We start from the raw sequence: 24579 nt of genomic DNA, 5'->3' as shown, positions 1-24579 counted from the left end.
CAAGACCTAAGAATAAATCAAAATGCGAAAAAGCCAAAAGCATTATTAAAAATTAACAACAAATATGTCACTCTTCTCCTTGGTCATCAAAGCAACAAGGTAAACCTATTCACTTAAATGTCATTTCTCACTGGCTGAACAGAGTGGTGGGGCTGGTTTTTTTGGTTTGTTTGGGGGTTTTGTTTGTTTGTTTTGGCTTTAAAGTAATTTTTTCTACTAGCCTTTATACCTAGCCCACTACAGTAGAGCATGGGAGAGGACAGTACTGTCATTAACAGTATTTATACAACACATTAAATAGCAGGTTCATGGCGATTCACCATATTTCCATATTAGAGTCTCTCAATGTAAGTAGAGTTCATAATGACAACTAGTAAAGCACACACACACAAAATCTGAAGGAAGCCAAAAAGGAGTGTCCTTCTCTAGTGTTTTCTTGTTGTTAGACACAAAATGACCCCAAATTAAAAGACAATCCCCTTACTGATAAAAGTGTTATGTTATCTTCCATAAGGTATTATTTGGCCTTGTGCTACTGCAAAGATACTGAAGCAAAAGTCCCATAGGTCATAGGAGACAGAGAGAGAGAAAAAGATAGATAGAGACAGAGGTAGATAATAGATACACATTTTAAAATCTTTGAAATTGTGATTTTTCTGTCAGTCTGTGTTGTATTAGATTTGATGAAACGTGGTGCTTTTTTGTTTTTTGTTTTTGTAACAAATGACCTTTTACCCTTGGATTCTACATAGTTTAAACAGCCCTGGTGAAAATGTTACAGTGGTATGTTCATTTGCAGTTTTCATACAAAAGATAATTAATTGCTCCTTAGAGATTTGGGTTTGAGAAGAATTTCTGTGAATAAATTAATCTCCTGAAGCTTTTACTTCTGCAGAGGAAGGAATCCCTCAGGTCAGGACAAACTCTAGCATTCCAAACAAAATGTACTTTTCTTCTATATGATTGCTTTCTTCAAGAAAATGATTAGAAAGATTAACATGCAAATAACAGACTAAACCTCTTACAGGGGGGGAAAATAGTTAGCAATATATTCTGCAAATCACTGAGACCAGGATCTATTTCTATGAACGTCACTTAGTTGTATGATAATCAGAATACATTGTTTGGAGAAAAATATTAATTTAGGTAGGTCTGAAGAGTTGTCACCAAGTTAATTAATCCCATCTGCTATTTTTACTCTCGGAGCTGGAGCAATCTGTTTGCCAGGAATTCAAAACCAGAAAAAAGGCCTCATGAGCCCCACTACCAATCTTTGTCTGCAGTGTCTTTCCCCTAATATACATGAATTCAAATTTGAAAAGGTGACGAAGAAAACAAATTGTTAGGAAAATCTGATTTATTTCATTTGTGTTCATGGAAATTTAGAAAATTAACTTTAAGTATCATGACATTCAAAAAAACAAAACTGTGAAATTGCAGAGAAAAAAAAAGGAGGTGTAGGAATCTGATTAAAAATTTTACCTTTGTTCCTAAAATAACTTGAGTGCTTTCACTTGCAATTAAAATGTGTACTTTATTCCTCATAATCTCCTCCTTGATTTCGTATGTCAAAAAAAATGTTCTTTTCTTATTAACATGAGTTTGACTTTGGAGTCAAACTTGAAAGTTGATTTTTTTCATACTTATCATTCTACCTAGTTTTTGGATACTACGGTATTTTGAGAGGCCTAATATTAGATTTGTTGTTGCAAAATCACTCACATGTGACAATGTAATGCTAGTAATTACCTGCATTATAAATTTCTGAAATAGACATATGGTATCTTGCTTTCCCCAGTGAGTTTATCACTCAGGTACTTAGATAAATATATTAACTCTTTCAGATACCCATTTTCCTAAGTCTTTAGATGAGGCTAGAAATTCAAATGTAAACAAACAGGTATTTATTAATGAAGAAAACTAAGAACATCCATTGTATGTACCTATACATATCAATGAACTAAAAAATCAGATTTATCATTAAAAATGTCAATTTTCCTTTTAGCGGAAAATTGCTTCATCTGATAGGTTTATCTGATGAATAGGCTGCCATAAAAGTCACCAGCAAGTGACCAGCCACCAAAGTTAACATGCTATTTTTAATCATTATTCTATTTGATCTCATAGCCTGACATTAATTTCTTCCTATTAAACCTGATTATAATTCTTCCTTTAAAATTAGCTCTTCTTCTCTTTCATAAACATTTTTCATAAACCTTGTGTCTATCATTTTGCTCTATGATTTCTCCTAGAGCAACCCTTATTCATATCCATGAGCTGAAGTGTCACCTCTTCTAGTGTATCTAGATTTCATATTGTATTTCCACCTGCTAGATTCCTCTGCCTAGACACATGTTAAATGTATCCCACCTAAATCTGATTCCTTTTTATTTTCCCTTAAACTTGTCTTCTTAACTATATTATTATAATGAAACTGTTAGTGTCCCAACTTACTGTGCCCAGTTAATTGAAATCCTCTGTCATCCCACTCTTTCTGCTTTACTAAATATCTATTATTTACTAAGTAATGATGCCTGTCCCGAATTGGAAATTCTTGAGGATAGAAACCAATAATGCCCACATTGTAGGCCCAATGTTACGTCGCTTCTGACTTTATATTAGGTACACAGTAAATACTGGCATGCATACAATTCCAAAGACTTATTATTCATCATCATATGCGTTGATTGCACCAGAATTTTGTTGTTAGAATATTGCTTGACATTGGTGGGCTGTAGTGGGATTTAATTTTTTTCGTAAACACTATTTTCATGATCCTGTCTGTCCAGATAGGATTTTAGCTTCTTGCATTTCCTTGCTTCCCAAGGAGAGAAAACCTACAATCCCAGGGAACATTTGGGGTTTTAACATACCCATTTAAGAAAAAGATATGTTATAAAATCTTTTAACTGATTCTAGGCCATTCTTGTAACAGTCACCAATTTATCAATTTGTTGACAATATGGGATATGAATCTCCTTATACTTAGGTCATGTGTGCAATTATGTAATTTTAAAATTTATTCTTTCAACACACAACTATTGAGTGCCTACTGTATGCAAGGAACTTTTCTAGACACTTGGGTACATCGATAGACAGAATAGACACTGATTTTTACCCTCGAGAAACTTAACCTTTTTCTAGTGAGAAAAAAAAAAAACCATGATAAACAATATTCTTAATAAATACATATATATCTAGTGCTATGTTACAAATGAAAAAGGTAAACAGTGAATATGTGAGAGGAATGCTGCAGTTTTAAAGAGAGAGGAAGAAAGAGAACAAATGATTTTTTTTTCTTTTTTTTTTTTTACTCTCCTGCAGAAATTGTGACTGAGGATGATAGATTACAATCCTTTTCTCCTTTCACAGTTGGGGGTTGTACTTTTTTTCTTTTGTTCTCAATCAACTCCCTGCCTAAGTAGTGTGATGGAAAATCTAATGCGCTGAAGAAATAGACTCTGAAATAGCCAATGAAAGAAGCTATTCCTAAAGAGTGAAGAGTTAATGAAGAATTTTTAACAGCCTATCGACTCAACTTCACTCTGTTACCATTTAAATGGCCTCAAATGGGATGTGAAGCTTAACATATCACGGAACAGCATGTAGTTTCTGGTGGCTGCAAACATTTTCTCATTAATCTTGGTTGCTCAGCACATCAGCAATAAATAAGAAGTTTCGAGAGGGTCTATGGCCTAGTCTCAAATTTGTTTTTTTCTTTTGTTTTAAAGACGGGAATAAGATAATTTAACAAACAGTAAAACATACAATCATTTTCTACATTATTTTTACTCAAATAATTTGTTATTTAAACAAAAGAATTAATATCTTGTTAGTATTGATGATCTGACTACAGCCAGTATTCTGTTTCCAACAAACAAAAACTCATATGTAATTCATGTGCCTATATCCTGTTGTATTTTCTGTTCATGCTATATCATATGTGTTCACATGTCTTAGGTTTCATGTTTTTATCTTACTCAGTTCCTTTAAAGTTCTGAACATGCTATTTTACTCATATTATAATGGCAGTTGTAATTTTTAAATAAAGTCTGAATTTATTATGTACATGTGCATATCTTACTCTCTAAGGCAATACCATATTTATTATTTTTTTGCAAGATGCCAACTAGAACAACGGGTTTTTCTTTCTCTGTTGATACAGATATTGACAAAATATTATGTTTATGTGACTGATAAAAAATTTACGTGTATTCTATTTATTAATTTAAAAGTGATCATATGTAACAAATATCCAATTTCTCAACATCCTGACTGGGTGCTCTCGGTACTCTGTGTTTAGGGTGAACAAATATTCCGATTTGCCCATGATAGTTCTAATCAATGCCAGTATCTCTGCACACCATCAATAATTCCCCTTCACTCTAGAAAGCATCCCTAGTTGTATGATAAATTAAATGGTCACCGTATCCATGATTGATATGAAACCTGGCTATCATTAAAGACACTGTTCTTTAGTGTGACTTCTAAGACACTATTCATCTAATCTTCTAACCTTCTGGAACATCCCTAGCTCTTTTGAGAATTATTGCCATCATCTTTTCTCTCTTCAACAGTGTCATGGTCATTTATCCTCATTAGTTGAAGGTTTTTGCAGTTGGTGTTACACCCTATTGCAAACCCTGTTCTCTACCTTTTTGTACTTCACGCTGTTGCACAACCAAATGCTGTCATGCCCCAGTTCATTCCCATGTTCATCTCTAATAATATTCACCTCCATCCAATCTCACATCTGTAACTATACCTTAGGTTTTGCCTGCTTTATCCTAAAAATGTGATATTCAGATGTTCCTGTTTCTTACCAGGCCTCCTACTTTCATATCTGTGTAGCTTTGTCATTGGTCACTCGCCCTAAATCTTTCTTTTATCTCATCAGTGTCTCAAAGATTTGACCCCTTAACTACCTTCCTTACAGTGTTTTTTGTTAACCTCTTTGAGCCTTAGGTTTTCTTTTTTAGCTTTTGAAGTATTTTTCCTTTTATATATGCTTGATTTTCCTTTTGTCCTCTTCCCCCCAAATAACATAAATACTGGAAGAGCAGAGATTTTCATGTTTAGCTCACCGCTGTCTCTCCAGAATCCACAAGAGTGCCTGGTTCGTGGTAGGCCCTCAAAAGATATTTATTGAATGAATATTTGAATCAGGCAGATTGTGAATCAGATATCAACTCAGAGGAACCTATTCTGATAATCCAAATTTTTTAAAAAACTTCAATTTCCACTCTCATTCTTACTTGAGAAATGCCCCTATTTTACTTGTTCTTAGCAAGAAGCAGCTCCAGAAATTTTCTTGCATACATATTTATCTTTTTTTTTTAACCTTAAAGGCAGGAACTCACTCTGTCTTATTCACTCCTCTATCTCTTGCAACTTATAGTAATGCATTAGTACATCATAGGCTTTCAGTAAATTACTTGTTCATTTAATATCTTTTCTATAAAATGTGGGTAGTAATATCACCTAGTTCGCTATGCTGCTGTAAGGATCAAGTGATAAAATATGTAAGGAGCATGGTGCATTGCTTAGCAAAAGTCACCATGCAAGATTTAGATGTTTTCATTATGTCGCACAAAACAGTGACAAGAGTAGTCTAAAAAGCAAATTCATCGTACTGTCTACTTACCATTCTTAAATGGCCAGACACTGTCTTTATAAGATGATAGTCAAACTTCTTAACATAGCAGATAAGGACATTTATTATTTGGCCTTTTCCTATCTCTCTTGTCTCATCTTATGCCCTGTTCAAACCACCTCCAGCGCCATGTTCCCACGATATTGAGTTACATTCAATTCCCCATGATTTGCTAGCCTTTCAGACCTGTGCCAAGGCTATGTTGCCACCATGTTTTAACTTGGCTTATTCCTCCATGGGCTCAGGATCTCAACTGAGATCATTCTTCCTTGAGAGAGCATTCTCTGACTCATAAAACCATCTTCTATCCTCAGCAATTATGAAATGGCCTTTTTTCTTACTGGTCTCCCCTACACTGCAAAGTCTTTAAGGACAGGAATTATTTCATGTTCATCTTTACATCTTTGGCACCTAATGAAGTGGCTGATGCATGGTTGGAACAGGACTCTCACCAGCTTCCATCAACACACCTACTCACATATCAACTCCTGCCTGTCTTCCTTTTGTCATCAAGGAAACTATGTATTCGTAGCCAATCTCCATCCCTACTTGCATAATAGATTCTGTCTTTTCATGCCTGTTCAAGCAAGGACATCACTCCACTAACTTTCTTACATCACTCATTTTTAATTATCAAAATCATTCTCATCTGCTTAATCTGCTTATATCACATATATAGGTCCTTCTTTTCACTGCTCTATTGCTCTATTTTACAACACAACCTTTTTTTTTTTTTTTTTTTTGAGTCTTGCACTATGGCCTGGACTGGAGTGCAGTGGCGCGATCTCCGCTCACTGCAACCTCCGCCTCCCAGGTTCAAGTGATTCTCCTGCCCCAGCCTCCCAAGTAGCTGGGAATACAGGCACCTGCCACCATGCCCAGCTAAATTTATTTTTATTTTTATTTTTAGTAGAGATGGGGTTTCACCATGTTGGCCAGGCTGGTTGCAAACTCCTGACCTTGTGATTCGCCTGCCTTAGCCTCCCAAAGTTCTGGGATTACGGGCGCGAGCCACAGTGCCCGGCAGCAGCACAACTTCCTAAAATATGTTTATTTTTAAGGTTTCTACTCCCTCAGTTTCATTTTAAAAATGTACTTCAACTTGGCTTTCATCCTAAATACCATCAAAAATGACCATAACAAGATCATCAGTAACTTCTATGTAGCCAAATGATGAATTATTTTTACTTTATTTGGAAATACTTCAAGCTTACTAAAGTTCCAACAATAAAAGTAGTGCAAATAACACCATTAGCCTTTAATCATGTTCATTTATAAGTTTTTATCTCATTTACTCTCTCTCTCTCTAACATACACACACCCACACACTCACTCACACACACACACACACCCCTATTTTTTTCTCTGAAATTTTAGAGGTTGAGTTACATATGTCATGGATGGACATTTAATTCTAAATACTTTAGTGCATATTTTCTAAAAATATAAATATCTTACATTACCACAACAGAGTTATAATCTTCATAAATTTACATAGATATCATGATTGTATCTAACCTGCTATTTACATTCTAATTTTTTCATTTGATTTAACAATGTCTTTTATGACTTCCTTCCACCCTCAGGTACAGAATCTAGTCTAGGGTTAGTTATTTCATGTAGTAGCTTATTCTTTCTGAAACATTTCCACTTATTCTCTTTGCCTTTTATGACATTGATAATTCTCGAAAATAAAGTGTACCCCACACACTATTTTCATTAATATAACATTCCTTCTTCTTGAGTGAAATAGGCAATATTGTATCTACATCAAGGTATCACATATGGAGGCACATAATGTCCTTCTGTCCCCCACTGATGTTAATTTTGATCACACATTCAAGGTGTCTCCTGATATCTCCACTTTATAAATAATGTTATTTTTTTCTCCTTTACAACTAATAAATAGTTTGTAAATTAATTTAAAAATGAGTGAAAATAAACATCCTATCCCCATGTGAAATTTCTTCCTTAGATTTTACCATCCAGATAGTTTTGCCTGATCCAAACTTCACTGTGATTATTGCAAAATGATGATTTTTTCCAACCCTGGTATTTCTTCTACATTTACCAGTTGGCCTTCAGCATTTTACTGCAAGTAAGACCCCTTCCGATTCTCTCATTTATTTATTTCTTTGTTATCATATGAACTCAGGGTTTCCTATTTTTTTTTATTTGTTCGTAATTCATTACTGTATTTCACCATTATGGTACTAACATTGTGTAGATTTGATCAGTCTGGCTCTTGTATTCTTGTAAAAGGCCCTCATCAATTCTGAGCACTGCTTTGGTCTCAGACCTAACAAGATGTTATAGGCTCATTTTGTACCTATTTGGCCCGCCTTGACATTCAACCGTTTCTCCTAGGAGCTCTGGTTCTCTTCAGGAAGGTAGTGGAGATCAGGATTTTGGTGCAAGATATGCTTTGAGTATCTTTTCTCGATTGCCCTTTCAGTAATTATGTCTAGGAAATATATGTATGCATATACAAGTATATATCAATACACACATACAAATATAAAGAATTACCTTTACTTATATACATGCATGTATACATGTGAAATCACAAATTCATAGCAATACCTTCCATTCCAGTCCATTCCCACAGAGGTTTTCCTCCCTTCTCTCATTCCATATTTGTTTTCCCATTCTTCCACAGTGAGAATCTTGCCTCCTGACAACCTCCACACATTTGCTCATTTACTTCATTATATTACATCTAAAACGGTAGATGTAATTTGGAGTTCTAAAATAGCGTTAGAATTTTTGTGGCCATACCATTACAATAAACAAACTTACTAAAAAAGCTTAAGATTTGTTTGCAATTATATCCCTGCTTCCACCAGGCCTGCCCAACACAAAAACTGTGTTTATGATCAATTATTTTGATTCAGTCACCCTCCCTTGGCCCCTCTCTTCATTTCTCCCTTCCTTTCTTTCATCCGATCTATGTGATTATAATATTCATTGCAATAAAATTGTGTTCATTTATTCCATTTTCCTTTGAGATTATTCCCCACCTTCTCATTCTTAAGGGAAATAAAAAGTTAAATTTTGTTTATTTATAATTTATTATATTTATTTATAATTTGATAAAATAACACTGTGCCTTCAAAAGGAAAAGAAACTATGCCAAAAATTTTAGTCATAGAAGTATTTTCCCTGCCCTGCCCTGTCCCTTTGAATCCATTCCCCTTTGTAGATAACCAATCATATTGTTTTGTTTTGACTTTGCTTTGTTTTTTTTTGTCTTTGTTTATTCATCCTGTGCTGTTTGTAATCATAAGCAGATATGTGTATGCCTTCTTACTTCTTTCTACAACAAAATATAACATATTATTTGCTTTTTGTACTTTTAACCCCCACTTAGATTACTTAGAAATCACTCCTTGTCATAAAGTTCTTTCTCATTCAGTTTTACAGATGCAGTGTACTTCCATTGTGCTATAGTTTATTTAACCAATCTTGTATGCTCAAAAAATTTAAATACAACAGGTACCTGAATAACATTATTTTGTTCAATGTTCTTTTCTTATAATGTTAAAGAGGAAAAAATTCTCTTCCTGTCTAGGGCCATAGTCTTGTGGAGTTTGCATGTTCTCACCTTGTCTGCATGGGGCTTCTTGGGGTTCTCTCCTTTCCTCTCACAACCCCAACGGTGCACACATAAGATGAACTGGGGTGTGTCTACATGGTCCCAGGGTGAGTGAATGTGAGTGTGTGTGAGTATGCCCTGCGATGGGATGGTGTCTTGGACAAGGTGGGTTCCCACCTGGAGCCCTGCTGCTGAGACAGACTGTGGCTACCCATACCCTGAACTGGAATAAGCGGATTGGAAAATGAATGAATAAATGAATGAATGAATGAACAAATGAATGAATGAATGAATGAACAAATGAACGAATGAATGAACAAACGAATGAATGAATGAATACAGCTGGTCATAAAATTAAAAAATTCATCAAGTATACAATAATCATACAAGTGCACAACAGTAAACAATGTGATAGAACAGTGCTCTGCAAGCCTGCTGTATTGGAGATTGCTTATTTTTTTAACTGTGTGGTGGGAGGAGGTGCTCCTGACAATATTCCCTTTGCAAACATTTATTTCTTGATTTAACCCATCGCCTCTACAACCGCCCTTGCTCACTGATTCACCCAAAATTGGGTATCATCCTTTCAATTGTTTTTTTCTTTGTTTTTTGTTGTTGTTGTTGTTGTTTGTTTGTTTGTTTGAGGTGGAGTCTTGCTCTGTCGCCCAGGCTGGAGTGCAGTGGTGCCATCTCAGCTCACTGCAAGCTCCGCCTTCTGGGTTCACGCCATTCTCCTGCCTCAGCTTCCCGAGTAGCTGGGACTACAGGCGCCCGCCACTGCGCCCGCGCTAATTTTGTTTTTGTATTTTTAGTAGAGACGGGGTTTCACCGTGTTAGCCAGGGTGGTCTTGATCTCCTGACCTGGTGATCCACCTGCCTTGGCCTCCCAAAGTGCTGGGATTACAGGCATGAGCAACTGCACCCGGCCCTTTTCACTTGTTTTTAATAATCTTTCTTAAATATATAGCCTACATTATTTTAATGTTTAGTATTAGAGTGTTTTGGGTCGTTATTTAGAAATGTAGTGAAGTTTTGTGACCAGAAATATGCTGCAGAAACTAAACTCTTGCTTCTAACACTTAGCCTATGTTAACACTGGTTTTGTTACACATTGTTTCACTTAAAGTCACAGTTTCAAAGAACGTATCATTTATGTTAAGGGAGGACTTACTGCACTTCCAACGTTTTGTTATGACAAATAATACTGCAATGAATAACCTTTGTGTGTACATACTCATATTTTTGGATGTGTTTCTTCAGGATAAATTCCTAGAACTTGTACTGATGAATTAAAGAGTAAATTCAGTGTAATATTTTGCTAGATATTGCTATATTCTTATGTATATCAGTTGTGATGTTTACATTCCTATCATCCATGTATGAGTGTCTTTTTCCCCATCATCCTGCCAAGAGATGTTACTGTCAGATTTTGAGTATTTGACCGTCTTGTAGTAGAAAAATGGAACCTCAATATCATTTTAATTTACATTTATCTGTTATGAGTGTTATTGAATGTATTTTCATATGTTTAATGGTCATTTTCATATCTCTTTTTGTGAATAATTATGTTCATGTATTTTGCCATGATAGGATTCTCAGTCCTATTAGCCTCAATTTTTACAGGTTCTTTAGAAATTAGGGAAAGTCATTCTTTATCTGTGATATATATCATAATTGTTTTCTGGCTTTTTATTTGACAATGCTTATTTTATTTTTACTATGTTTAAAAAATATTTATGTAGTACTATGTATTGGTATGTTCTTTAATTGCATGTGGATTTTTAGTCAAGTTAGAAAGTCTTACAATAGAAGAATTTACCCATATGTTTTCTACTATTTCTGCAGATTTATTTTTACATTTAGAATCTCTCATATATTTAGAATTTATACTGGTAAGGATGTTTTGATGGTTGTATTCATATCTTTTACTAAATGGCTATCTAGTTGTTTCAATGCCATTTACAAAAAAGATGCACTGTTCCTCTCTGCGTTGTCGAAAATACGGTGCCAGTTTAATTCTCATAGAGAAGTGATTGTGAATCACTGAGGATTTTTCTTTATGTTTAAAATTTGATACTTTTACTAGGATATGTTTAGAATTTAGCCTTCTGGGGTCAGTTTGCCTTTGTACTCAGTGGGCTCTTTCAATGCATAGATTAAAATCTTCTTTAGGCTGGGCGCAGTGGCTCATGTGAGCCTGTAATGCCAGCACGTTAGGAGGCCGAGGCGGGCAAATCACGAGGTCAGGAGATCGAGACCATCCTGGCTAACACGGTGAAACCCCGTCTCTACTAAAAAAAATAAAAAATAAATAGCCAGGCGTGGTGGCGGACACCTGTAATCCCAGCTACTTGGGAGGCTGAAGCAGGAGAATGGCGTGAACCCTGGAGGCGGAGCTTGCAGTGAGCCGAGATCGTGCCATTGCATTCCAGCCTGGGCGACAGAGTGAGACTCCATCTCAAAAAAAATAATAATAATAAATCAACAAATCTTTAATTTCTGGAAACTCTTCTTGAGTTATAGTTTTAAATATTTGGCTCTCTATATTTTTATTTTCTTTTCAGGGACATCACTGATATGAATGTTTAACCTCCTTTAATATATTTTCTATTTAAATAATTTTCTCTCTCACCCCTTTAACTTGTTTCTTGATCTCATTTTTCTTCTTTGGTTGTTTTTCTAATTTTCTTCAATGCCTTAAGTTTCCATTTAGTTCTAGATTCCCTTGTGTACCTTACAATTGTCTATACTTTAATGAGTTTTTGTCTTTTTACAACATTATTTAATTAGTTCAATCAGCACTTATTTTAATTCTTCCCATTTTGCATTTCCTATTTAAGTTTTTATATTTCTGAATCAACGTGTTTTTTCCTATTCACAGAATGCTCACTTAAGTATATGTAATTCAGTCTTGGGGGGCGCTGTGTTTCAATTTTCATCGGCTGATTTTTTGTTTGGTTGGTTTGGGTTTTGTTTTTAGGATAAAGTTTTTTTATTTTTGTTAGCAGGTCTTTCATTTGCATTTTCTAGCATTTTACAGTAATTTTGTGTTTATGTAGCCCACTTTCTTTTATTCTAATTTATTTCATGGTCAAGTTTCCAAGTTCAAGAGTATCCTACTTTATTATTATTATTATTGTTATTATTATTATTATTTGTAGAGATGGTGTCTCCCTGTCTTGCCCAGGCTGGTCTCGAACTCTTGGGTAAGACTGTCCTCTTGTGTCAGTTCTACCCTCTCCTGTGTAGTTTCTCCTATGAATGTGCTGTTGCTGGTGGAAGTTGGGATAAGGTTTGGTATATCATAACTTTTTTCCTTTTCTTCAAGGTCTCAAATTTTCTCTTCTCGTGTCCTTTTGTCTCCCTGTCTTGTCTTACAGGGGATCACCCTTTTTCTATATAGCTAATTCTTCCCCAGAAGCAATGCTTCTCTAAGACTACTACTTCCAGTTCTGCTCATGGGGAAGGCCCCTTCCCCATGGAGTTATGATGTTCAGTATTTTTGTGTACTTTTTCCTATTTCTGACAGTAATTTTAACAGAACTTCCTAAGAGTTTCAGTCCCCTCTGCTATTTTTCATGGAGTCTCCAGTTTTCTTCCTTCTGCTCACCATTACCACTGGCTTGTGATAGTGGCCACAGTTGGGGATTGTAGGAATTTTTCCTTTTTCTTCTACTTACAAGTAATTTGAAGATTGATTCTCTATGTCTCCTAGGAATGCTAAAGATATTTGCCCAATGTGGTTTTATGTTTGCTGTGTTGATTTTTTATTTTTTAAGAGTTAAGGGGAGATTTGGAATCATGCTGCTATGGTTTTGCAAAACTCCATTGGTCGATTCTCAGCCCTCATTTGGCTTGATTTCTCAGTAGTACTAGATAGCAACGATAATGGTCTCCTTCTGAATATACTTCCTTCATTTTGCTTTGAGGATATTACATTCTTGTTTCTCTGTATAGGTTTCTAACTGCTTCTTCAGCTTCCTTTGCTGATTCTTCTCTTCTCCCAGATTTCCAGCTTTGTATCAACTGCCTAGATCTATCTGTTAAATTCCAGACTCACATATACAGTTTTTACTCAACATCTTATCTTGGATTTCTAAAAGACACCACAAACTCAAGTGTTCAAAACTGAACTCTTGATTTGCCTCCTCCTAACTTAGCCCTGCCACCTTAAGACTTCTCTATTCCTTTGATGGCAAATACATTATTTTATTATTAAGACCCCAAGTCATGCATCCTTACTGACTCTCCTTTTTCTCTTCAACTTAACACTTAAGTAATTCATCAAGGAATATTCTAATTCCAAAATATTTCTAATTTGTATGTTTCCTACCACCTCTACTATTACCACACTACTAAGAGGTGCTAACATTTTATATATAAACTACTTACAACCTCTTACTTAAGACCTCTTTACTGGTCTTCCTGCTTTCTCCATTCAATACTTGCAGAGGCCAGAGTCATTCTTTTCAAACTTAAAAGTATATATCACCTTTTTTAATTAACAAAAACATTTATTTTAGGTTTGGGGGTACATGTGAAGGTTTGTTACAGAGGCGAATTCATATCATGGAGGTTTGTGATACAGATTATTTCATCACCCAGGTATTAATGCCAGTACCCAAGAGCTATCTTTTCTGCTCCTCTCCCTCCTCTCACCTTCCTCCTTCAAGTAGACCTCACAGTTTATTGTTTCTCTCTTTCTGTTCAAGAGTTATTTAGCTCCCACTTGTAAGTGAGAATATGTGGCATTTGGTTTTCTGTTTCTGCATTAGTTTACTAAGGAAAAGAGTCTCCAGCGGCCGGGCGTGGTGGCTCACGCCTGTAATCCCAGCACTGTGGGAGGCCGAGACAGGTGGATCACCTGATGTTAGGAGTTTGAGGCCAGCCTGGCCAACATGTTGAAACCCCGTCTCTACTAAAAATACAAAAATTAGCTGGGCATGGTGGTAGGCACCTGTAGTCCCAGCTGCTTGGGAGGCTGAAGCAGAAGAATCACTTGAACCTGGGAGGCGGAGATTGCAGTGAGCCGACTGCACTCCAGCCTGGGCAACAGAGCGAGGCCCTGTCAAAAAAAAAAAAAAAAAGAAAGAAAAAGAAAATAGCCTCCAGCTCCATCCATGTTCCCACAAAAGACAAGATCTCATTCTTTCGTGTGACTGCATAATATCCCATGGTGTATATGTACCATATTTTCTTTATCCGGTCTGTCATTGATGGACATTTAGAATGGTTCTATGCCTGTGCTATTGTGAATAGTGCTGCAATGAACATTTTTGTGTGTGTGTCTTTATGATTTATCTTCCTCTGGGTATATACCCAGTAATGGGATTGCTCAGTTGAATGGTAGTTATGCTTTTAGCTTTTAGAGGAATCCCATACTGCTTTCCACGGTGGTTGAACTAGTTTACACTCCTACCAACAGTGTATAAGTGTTCCCTTTTCTCCACAACCTCTCCAGCAGTTGTTATTTTTTGACTATTAAGGGCTCTTAATATTGTTTATTTTATTCTTATTTATTTCATGGTCAAATTTCCATGCAGATAGGAGATATAAATAGAGCCATCATCACATCCTTAGCAGTATAAATTCTAAATATATGAGAGATACAAATGTAAAGATAGATCTGCTTAAGCAATATTAATTATTAATAGTCCTTAATATTATTATTTACAGCCCTTATTATTATTAAGGACTATTAATCATAGCCCTTCTGACTGGTATGAGATCATATCTCATCGTGGTTTTGATTTGCATTTCTCTAATGATAAAGAATATATTATCTTTTCTCTGCTCTAAGCCCTCCATGTCTATTTCACACAGAGTGAAAGCTAAAGTCATCATAATGGCCTATAAAGCCTTACAGCCTGCCACTCATTACCTCTCTGATATCATCTACAAGTTTGTTGTTTGATTATTCCATTTCAGTTTTAACTGGTGTCTTTGCTATTCTGCAAAGAAGATAGATATTCTCCCAGATTGGAATTTTGCACTAGCAGTTCTTTCTGCTTAGATCACTTTTCACATGGATATTTCAATGGCTCTCTCACTCCTTTAAAGTATAAGCTCAAATATTATCTTCTTAATGAGGCATACTCTGACCTTTCTGTTAATATAACTTACCCTATCCACACTTTGTCACTGTAATCCCACCTACGTTGGTTTATGTTTTGATTTTTGTAATATTTCTCGTTAGCCAGCATAAGACCTTGGCTTCACAGAGGCTGAAGTTTGTATTGCTTGTGCGTTGCATGTGCCTAGAAGTGTGCCTGACATAGAGCAGGTGTTCAACAATCGGCTGATAAATACAGACTGAATCAGTCCTGCAAATTCCCAACTCTTTACATTTAGATAGATGCCTCATTTATATCTGGATTCGTTGTCAATTAATAGTAAATTTCCACAGGCGTATGTCAGATTTAGAGTCTATGATTTCTAGTAATTACTTTCCAAAACTTTATATGTAGTAAACTGACTTAATAACTGAAGAAAGTAGACTATTAAAGGCGCATCCAATCATGATCCCTTGAAAGTATCTTCCAAGTTTAATAAAAAACTAGTATCATAACAAATGTTAAATTTTGCCTTTCAAGTTTGTGGGAGATGCAATTTGAAGCTTTCTTATTTTAACATATATTTCACACATCCCTCATAATTTGAAACCATTAAGAAATCTGAGATCCCTTGAAATTGAAACTAGTCTTTTATTTTTTTTCTCATTTTCACCGCATAGTATTAGTGCTATGCCAGTCTTTTCTCCTCTTTAAATCCATTAAAGAAAGCATGCAAGAACCACAGTGTTAACATATTTCATTCACTATTTGGTGTTGTTAATTAAAATAAATTCAAACTTATATTCTCATAAAATAGAAAAGGACATTGAGATTATATACTCCAAGTCTCTTAATTTATTGAAACATTAACTGAGGGAGAAAAAAATTATGTCATATACCAATGCTCATGCAGTTAATGTCAAAGTGAAGACAAAAATTCAGGTACCTCGATGGATCTGAAGGTGATTTGCCTGCACTATTTGCCACCTCTTTGATCACCAGAGTTGAAACTGCTGATCTGTTGCCTAGACCAGTGTTTCCTTCCTCCCTCATCATACCCCTCCGGAACCTGAGCACTCAGTCAAGAAGACGGCCTTCCCTTACAGAAAAGAACCAGTCTTTTGTAAAGAATAGAAGAGTAGCTGCACTCGCCTGCTAGAAATTGTAGACAATTTCTCAAGATCCTTTTTTTTTTTTTTTTTTGAGACAGGATCTCATTCTCTCACCCAGGTTGGAGTGCAGTGGCCTGATCTTGGCTCATTGTAACCTCCACCTCCCAGGCTCACATGATTCTCCTGCCTCAGCCTCCTGAGTCGCTAGGATTACAGGCTCACACCACCACTGCACAGCTAATTTTTGTATCTTTAGGAGAGATGGGGTTTCAGGCTGGTCTTGAACTCCTGACCCCAAATGATCCACTCTTCTCAGCCTCCCAAAGTGCTGGGATTACAGGCATGAGCTACTGCACCAGCCTCAAGATCCAATTCTAAGAGAACATAGAGTAGTCAAGCTTCCAAGACTCCAGACACATCCAAATGAAGTGCTGCATGTGGCAGTCTGCCATTTGTAAAAAAAAGAAAGAAAAAAAAACCAAAAACAGATTTTAGGTTCCTCAATTTTCAGATCAAAGTCCTTTCTACTATCCTATATTGTATTATCGTTTGAAAAAAGTCACCTATGTTTTTCATGGAATATAAAGGCATGTATAATATGCCATTATATATGTATGTGTATGCATACCTATATATCTATACATAATATACATATATATGTATTTTTTCTGTTAGTTTTCATTTCCTCATTCATGTCTTATAATAGATTTATAGATATGTGTACCCAAACAAAAATGTTAAGATGTCAAATTTTTTAGTTTCTTTATGCCAGATCTAGAAAACTGCTGATGATAAGTTAATATAAAAATATTTGCTCATATCATTTGAAGCTTTTTATTCTCCAACTAATATTTTAAAAAAAACTAACAAAAACTTGCTAAACCATAGGGCATTTTAATCTCACATACCAAAAAGTTTAGTCAGAAAGTTTCCAGAATTGGTTAATCAAATAGTTCAAAAATTTTATCAAATTTTCTTCCACATTTCCATCCTGTCATCCTCAGCTTGTAGACTTGCGCTCTTGGTGTGTCACTGTGAATAATCCCGTGATGACTGACACTTTCCAAGGCATCACATGTACATGTCAGATTCTACATGAAGTAGAACTGTTCTTGTCTTGTGCTCCATTTTTAAAAAGGAGAAAGAAAATCATTGTCTTAAGTATTCCAGCTGATATCCTCTCATGTCTCTTTGGCAAGTCTTGTGTCAAACCTATGCCTAAATTAATCACTTGACAACGGGATGAGGCTTACATAAATAAAATAAATTGGGTCTAATATCCTTGGAAAGCATGGGTTTTCTTTAGTAGAAACAAAGGTAAATAAGGCAGTTAAACAGGCAAACAATAAAGCCATCCACTCTACCCTCTTATAAAACAAAAAAAAGTATATTACATTGTTTTCATCTATAAGTTGGTGGGATATACACATTTCTGCTAACTTAGATGATAGTGAAACTAGCCAAATTTCAATCTTAATTGAAATACTTCTATCACTGGGTCTTCACACTTTTTATCTGACTACTATGAAGATGTATTTTTGCTATGACACAAGTCCTTGGTTTCAATACAGTTCCAAAGGTCAATAGCCCATCATATAATCTCAGAATAAATTCTTTCCTCTTCTATTACTTGGAAAGTATTATACAGAATTGGTACAGTTTATTCTTATATGTTTGGCAGAATTCCCCAGTGAAGCCCTCTAAGCCTGGAACATGTTTTTCAGAATGTTTTTAACTATAGATTCCACTTCTTGAGTAGTTGGACTATTCTTATTTTCTATTTCATCTTGAGTGAGTGTTGGTAGCTTCTGGTTTGTCTTCTCTATTTTGTCAGCTTTGTCAGAGGTTTATTATTAATAATTTTATTAATCTTTTTAAATAACAAGTTTTTGTTCCTTTAACTTTCTCTATGGCTTTGTCTTTTCAATTTCCTTTTTTTATGTTCTTATATTTATTATTTCTGTCTTTTTGTTTTCAGTTTATTTTGCTCTTACCAATTTTTAAGGTAGAAAATTACATTGTTAATTTGAGAACTTTTATCTTTTCTAATATAAATACTTCATATGACAAGTTTCGCTCCTAGCGCTGCTTTAGCTGCATCTCACAGGTTTTGATTTGTCAAATTTATATTCTCATTCAGTTCAAAATACTTTTTAATTTCTCTTGTGTCTTTCTTTTTGACCCATGGATTATTTAGCGTGTGTTAATTTCCAAATATTTGGAGTTTTTCTGCTTTCTTTTAGTTATTTGTAGTTTAATTCCATAAACAACATATTTTGTATAATTTCAGGTTTTTTAATGTTAAAGTTTTTATTTTTATACCTAAGATATGATACGTCTTGGTGAATGTTCCATGAATGCTTCAAAAGCATGTGCACTTAATTCTTGTTTAGTGAAGGGTTCTACAAATGTCAATTAGATCCGGGCAGCTTATCATTTTTCTCAGTTCTATACATTGTTGAATTTCTGTCTACCCATTGTGTTTTTGACTGAGAGGGTATGATGAAGTTTACAACTATAAATTGAGTTTGTTTCTTTCTTCTTGCAATACTTTTTTTTAGTTTTTGCTTCACGTATTTTAACACTCTTTGTTAGGTGTGTATATACTTAAGAATGTTACGGCTTCCTGGTGTTTTTACCCTTTTAGCACTATGTAAAGTCCACTTTCATTTCTGATAATTTTTGCTCTGAAGTCAACTTTGTCTGCTATTAATATAGTCACCCCTGCTTTTTAAAAGTAGTGTATTAGTATATGGTATATCTTTTTTCATTTGTTTACTTTATCCTACTTATGTCACTACAGGTGGACTGAGTTTTTTGACAGAACATGTGGACGGCCTATATAATTTTTAATCCATGCTGACAATATCTGTCTTTTAATTGGTATGTTTGGGGCAGCTGCATTTATGATTTTTTTTTCCTTCAAGTTTTATTTTAAGTTCTGTGGTACATGTGCAGGATGTGTAGGTTTGTTACATAGGTAAGTGTGTGCTATGGTGGTTTGCTGCACAGATCATCCCATCACCTAGGTTATTTATGTATGTGTGTGTATGTGTGTGTGTGTGTGTATATATATATATATATATATATATATACTTTAAGTTCTACATGTGCACAATGTGCAGGTTTGTTACATGGGTATACATGTGCCATGTTGGTTTGCTGCACCCATTAACTTGTCATTTACATTAGGTAATTCTCCTATTGCTATTCCTCCCCATGCCCCCAAACCCATGACAGGCCCTGGTGTGTGATGTTCCCTGCCCTGTGTCCAAGCATTTTCATTGTTCTGTTCCCACCTATGAGTGAGAACACGTGGTGTTTGGTTTTCTGTCCTTGTGATAGTTTGTTGAGAATGATGGTTTCCAGCTTCATCCATGTCCCTGCAAAGGACATGAACTCATCCTTTTTTATGGATGTGTAGTATTCCATGGTATATATGTGCCACATTTTCTTAATACAGTCTATCACTAATGGACATTTGGGTTGATTCCAAGTCTTTGCTATTGTGAATAGTGCCACAATAAACATGTGTGTGCATATGTCTTTATAGCAGCATGATTTATAATCCTTTGGGTATATACCTAGTAATGGGATGGCTGGGTCAAACAGTATTTATAGCTCTAGATCCTTGAGGAATCGCCACACTGTCTTCCACAATGGTTGAACTAGTTTACAGTCCCACCAACAGTGTAAAAGTGTTCCTACTTCTCCACATCCTCTCCACCATCTGTTGTTTCCTGACTTTTTAATGATCGCCATTCTAACTGATGTGAGATGGCATCTCACTGTGGTTTTGATTTGCATTTCTCTGATGATCAGTGATGATGAACATTTTTTCATGTGTCTGTTGGCTGCATAAATGTCTTCTTTTCAGAAGTGTCTGTTCATATCCTTTGCCCTCTTTTTGAGAGGGTGTTTTTTTTTTTTTTTTTCCTTGTAAGTTTGTTTAAGTTCTTTGTATATTCTGGATATTAGCCCTTTGTCAGATGGGTAGATTGTAAAAATTTTCTCCCATTCTCTAGGTTGCCTGTTCACTCTGATGGTAGTTTCTTTTGCTGTGCAGAAGCTCTTTAATTTAATTAGATCCCATTTGTCTATTTTGGCTTTTGTTGCCATTGCTTTTGGTGTTTTAGTCATGAAGTCCTTGCCCATGCCTATGTCCTAAATAGTATTGCCTAGATTTTCTTCTAGAGTTTTTATGGCTTTAGGTGTAACATTTAAGTCTTTAATCCATCTCAAATTAATTTTTTTATAAGGTTTAAGGAAGGGATCCAATTACAGCTTTCTACATATGGGTAGCCAGTTTTGCCAGCACTATTTATTAAAAAGGGAATCCTTTCCCCATTTCTTCTTTTTGTCAGGTTTGTCAAAGATCAGATGGTTGTAGATGTGCGGTGGTATTTCTGATGCCTCTGTTCTGTTCCATTGGTCTATATCTCTGTTTTGGTACCAGTACCATGCTGTTTTGGTTACTGTAGGCTTGTAGTATAATTTGAAGTCAGCTAGTGTGATGCCTCCAGGTTTGTTCTTTTGGCTTAGGATTGTCTTGGTAATGTGGGCTCTTTTTTGATTCCACAAGAATTTTAAAGTAGTTTTTTTTCCAATTCTGTGAAGAAAGTCATTGGTAGCTTGATGGGGATGGCATTGAATCTATAAATTACCTTGGACAGTATTGCCAGTTTCACGATATTGATTCTCCATATCCATGAACATGCAGTGTTCTTCCATTTGTCTCCTCCTTTATTTTGTTCAGCAGTGGTTTATAGTACTCCTTGAAGAGGTCCTTCACATCCCTTGTAAGTTGGATTCCTAGGTATTTTATTCTCTTTGAAGCAATTGTGAATGGGAGTTCACTCACAATTTGGCTCTCTGTTTGTCTGTTATTTGTGTATAGGAATGCTTGTGATTTTGCATATTGATTTTGTGTCCTGAGACTTTGTTGAAGTTGCTTATCAGCTTAAGGAGATTTTGGGCTGAAATGATAGGGTTTTCTAAATATACAATCACGTCATCTGCAAACACGGACAATTTGACTCCCTCTTTTCCTAACTGAATATGCTTTATTTCTTTCTCTTGCCTGATTGCCTTGGCCAGAACTTCCAACACTATGTCGAATAGGAGTGGTGAGAGAGGGCATCCCTGTCTTGTGCCAGTTTTCAAAGGGAATGCTTCCAGTTTTTGACCATTCAGCATGGTATTGGCTGTGGGTTTGTCATATATGGCTCTTATTATTTTGAGATATGCTCCATCAATACCTAGTTTACTGAGAGTTTTTAGCATGAAGGGCTGTTGCATTTGTCGAAGGCCTTTTCTGCATCTATTGAGATAGTCATGTGGTTTTTGTCTTTGGTTCTGTTTATATGATGGATTATATTTATTGATTTGCATATGTTGAAGCAGCCTTGCATCCCAGGGATGAAGCTGACTTGATTGTGGTGGATAAACTTTTTGATGTGCTGCTGTATTTGGTTTGCCAGTGTTTTATTGAAGATTTTTGCATCGATATTCATCAGGGATATCGGTCTAAAATTCTCTTCTTTTTGTTGTGTCTCTGCCAGGCGTTGGTATCAGGATGATGCTGGCCTCATAAAATGAGTTAGGGAGGATTCCCTCTTTTTATATTGATTGGAATAGTTTCAGAAGGGATGGTACCACCTCCTCTTTGTAACGCTGGTAGGATTTGGCTGTGAATTTGTCTGGTCCTGGACGTTTTTTGGTTGGTAGGCTATTAATTATTTCCTCAAATTCAGATCCTGTTATTTGTCTATTTGGAGATTCAACTTCTTCTTGGTTTAGTTTTGTGAGGGTGTATGTGTCCAGGAATTTATCCATTTCTTCTAGATTTTCTAGTTTATTTGCATAGAGGTGTTTATAGTATTCTCGGATGGTAGTTTGTATTTCTGTGGGATCGGTGGTGATATCCCCTTTATCATTTTTTATTGCATCTATTTAATTCTTCTCTCTTTTCTTCTCTATTAGTCTTGCTAGCAGTCTATCAATTTTGTTTATCTTTTCAAAAAACCAGCTCCTGGATTTATTGATTTTTGGAAGGGTTTTTGTGTCTCTATCTCCTTCAGTTCTGTTCTCATCTTAGTTATTTCTTGACTTTTGCTAGCTTTTCAATATGTTTGCTCTTGCTTCTCTAGTTCTTTTAATTGTGATGTTAGAGTGTCGATTTTAGATCTTTCTTGCTTTCTCTTGTGGGCATTTAGTGCTATAAATTTTCCTCTACACAGTACTTTAAATGTGTCCCAGAGATTCTGGTACATTATGTCTTTGTTTTTATCGGTTTCAAAGAACATCTTTATTTCTGCCTTCATTTCGTTATGTCCCCAGTAGTCATTCAGGAGCAGGTTGTTCAGTTTCCATGTCGTTTTGCAGTTTTGAGTGAGCTTCTTAATCCTGAGTCCTAATTTGATTCCACTGTGGTTTGAGAGACAGTTTGTTGTGATTTCTGTTCTTTTACATTTGCTGAGTAGTGCTTTACTTCCAACTATGTGGTCAATTTTGGAATAAGTGCAGTGTGGTGCTGAGAAGAATGTATATTCTGTTGATTTGGGGTGAAGAGTTCTGTAGATGTCTATTAGGTCCGCTAGGTGCAGAGCTCAGTTCAAGTCCTGGATATCCTTGTTAGCCTTCTGTCCCATTGATCTGTCTAATATTGACCGTGGGGTGTTAAAGTCTCCCATTATTATTGTGTGGGAGTCTAAGTCTCTTTATAGGTCTCTAAGACTTGCTTTGTGAATCTGGGTGCTCCTGTATTGGGTGCATATGTATTTAGGATAGTTAGCTCTTCTTGTCGAATTGATCCCTTTACCATTATGTAATGGCCTTCTTTGTCTCCTTTGATCTTTGTTGGTTTAAAGTCTGTTTTATCAGAGACTAGGATTGCAACCCCTGGTTTTTTTTTTCTTTCCATTTGCTTGGCAGATCTTCCTCCATCCCTTTATTTTGAGCATATGTGTGTGTCTGCCCGTGAGATGGTCTCCAGAATACAGCACACTGATGGATCTTGACTGTTTATCCAATTTGCCAGTCTGTGTCTTTTAATTGGGGCACTTAGCCCATTTACATTTATGGTTAATATTGTTATGTGTGAATTTGATTCGGTCATTATGATGTTAGCTGGTTGTTTTGCTCGTTAGTTGATGCAGTTTCTTCCTAGCATCAATGGTCTTTACAATTTGGCATGTTTTTGTAGTGGCTGGTACTGGTTGTTCCTTTCCATGTTTAGTCCTTACTTCAGGAGCTCTTGTAAGTCAGGCCTGGTGGTGACAAAATCCCTCAGCATTTGCTTCTCTGTGAAGGATTTTATTTCTCCTTCACTTATGAAGCTTAGTTTGGCTGGACATGAAATTCTGGGTTGAAAATTCTTTTCTTTAAGAATGTTAAATATCGGCCCTCACTCTCTTCTGGCTTGTAGAGTTTCTGCCAAGAGATCTGCTGTTAGTCTGATGGGCTCCCCTTTGTGGGTAACCCAACCTTTCTCTCTGGCTGCCCTTAACATTTTTTCCTTCATTTCAACCTTGGTGAGTCTGACAATTATGTGTCTTGGGGATGCTCTTCTCAAGGAGTATCTTTGTGGTGGTCTCTGTATTTCCTGAATTTGAATGTTGGCCTGCCTTGCTAGGTTGGTGAAGTTCTCCTGGATAATATCCTGAAGAGTGTTTTCCAACTTGGTTCCATTCTTCCCGTCACTTTCAGGTACACCAATCAAACATAGATTTGACCTTTTCTCATAGTCCCATATTTCTTGGAGGCTTTGTTCATTTATTTTTACCCTTTCTTCTCTAAACTTCTCTTCTCACTTTATTTCATTAATTTGATCTTCAATCATTGATATCCTTTCTTCCACTTGATCAAATTGGCTGTTGAAGCTTGTACATGTGTCACGTAGTTCTCGTGCCATGGTTTTCAGCTCCATCAGGTCATTTAAGGTCTTCTCTACACTGTTTATTCTACTTAGCCATTTGTCTAACATTTTTTCAAGGTTTTTAGCTTCCTTGCATCCTCCTTTAGCTTGGAGAAGTTTGTTATTGCCGACCTTCTGAAGCCTACTTCTGTCAGCTCATCAAAGTCATTCCCTATCCTGCTTTGTTCCATTACTGGCGAGGAGCTGTGATCCTTTGGAGGAGAAGAGGTGCTCTGGTTTTTAGAATTTTC

The sequence above is a fragment of the Macaca thibetana genome, chromosome 6, assembly GCF_024542745.1.
Source record: "Macaca thibetana thibetana isolate TM-01 chromosome 6, ASM2454274v1, whole genome shotgun sequence".
NCBI lineage: Eukaryota > Metazoa > Chordata > Mammalia > Primates > Cercopithecidae > Macaca > Macaca thibetana.
This window is presented reverse-complemented; position numbering follows the sequence as displayed.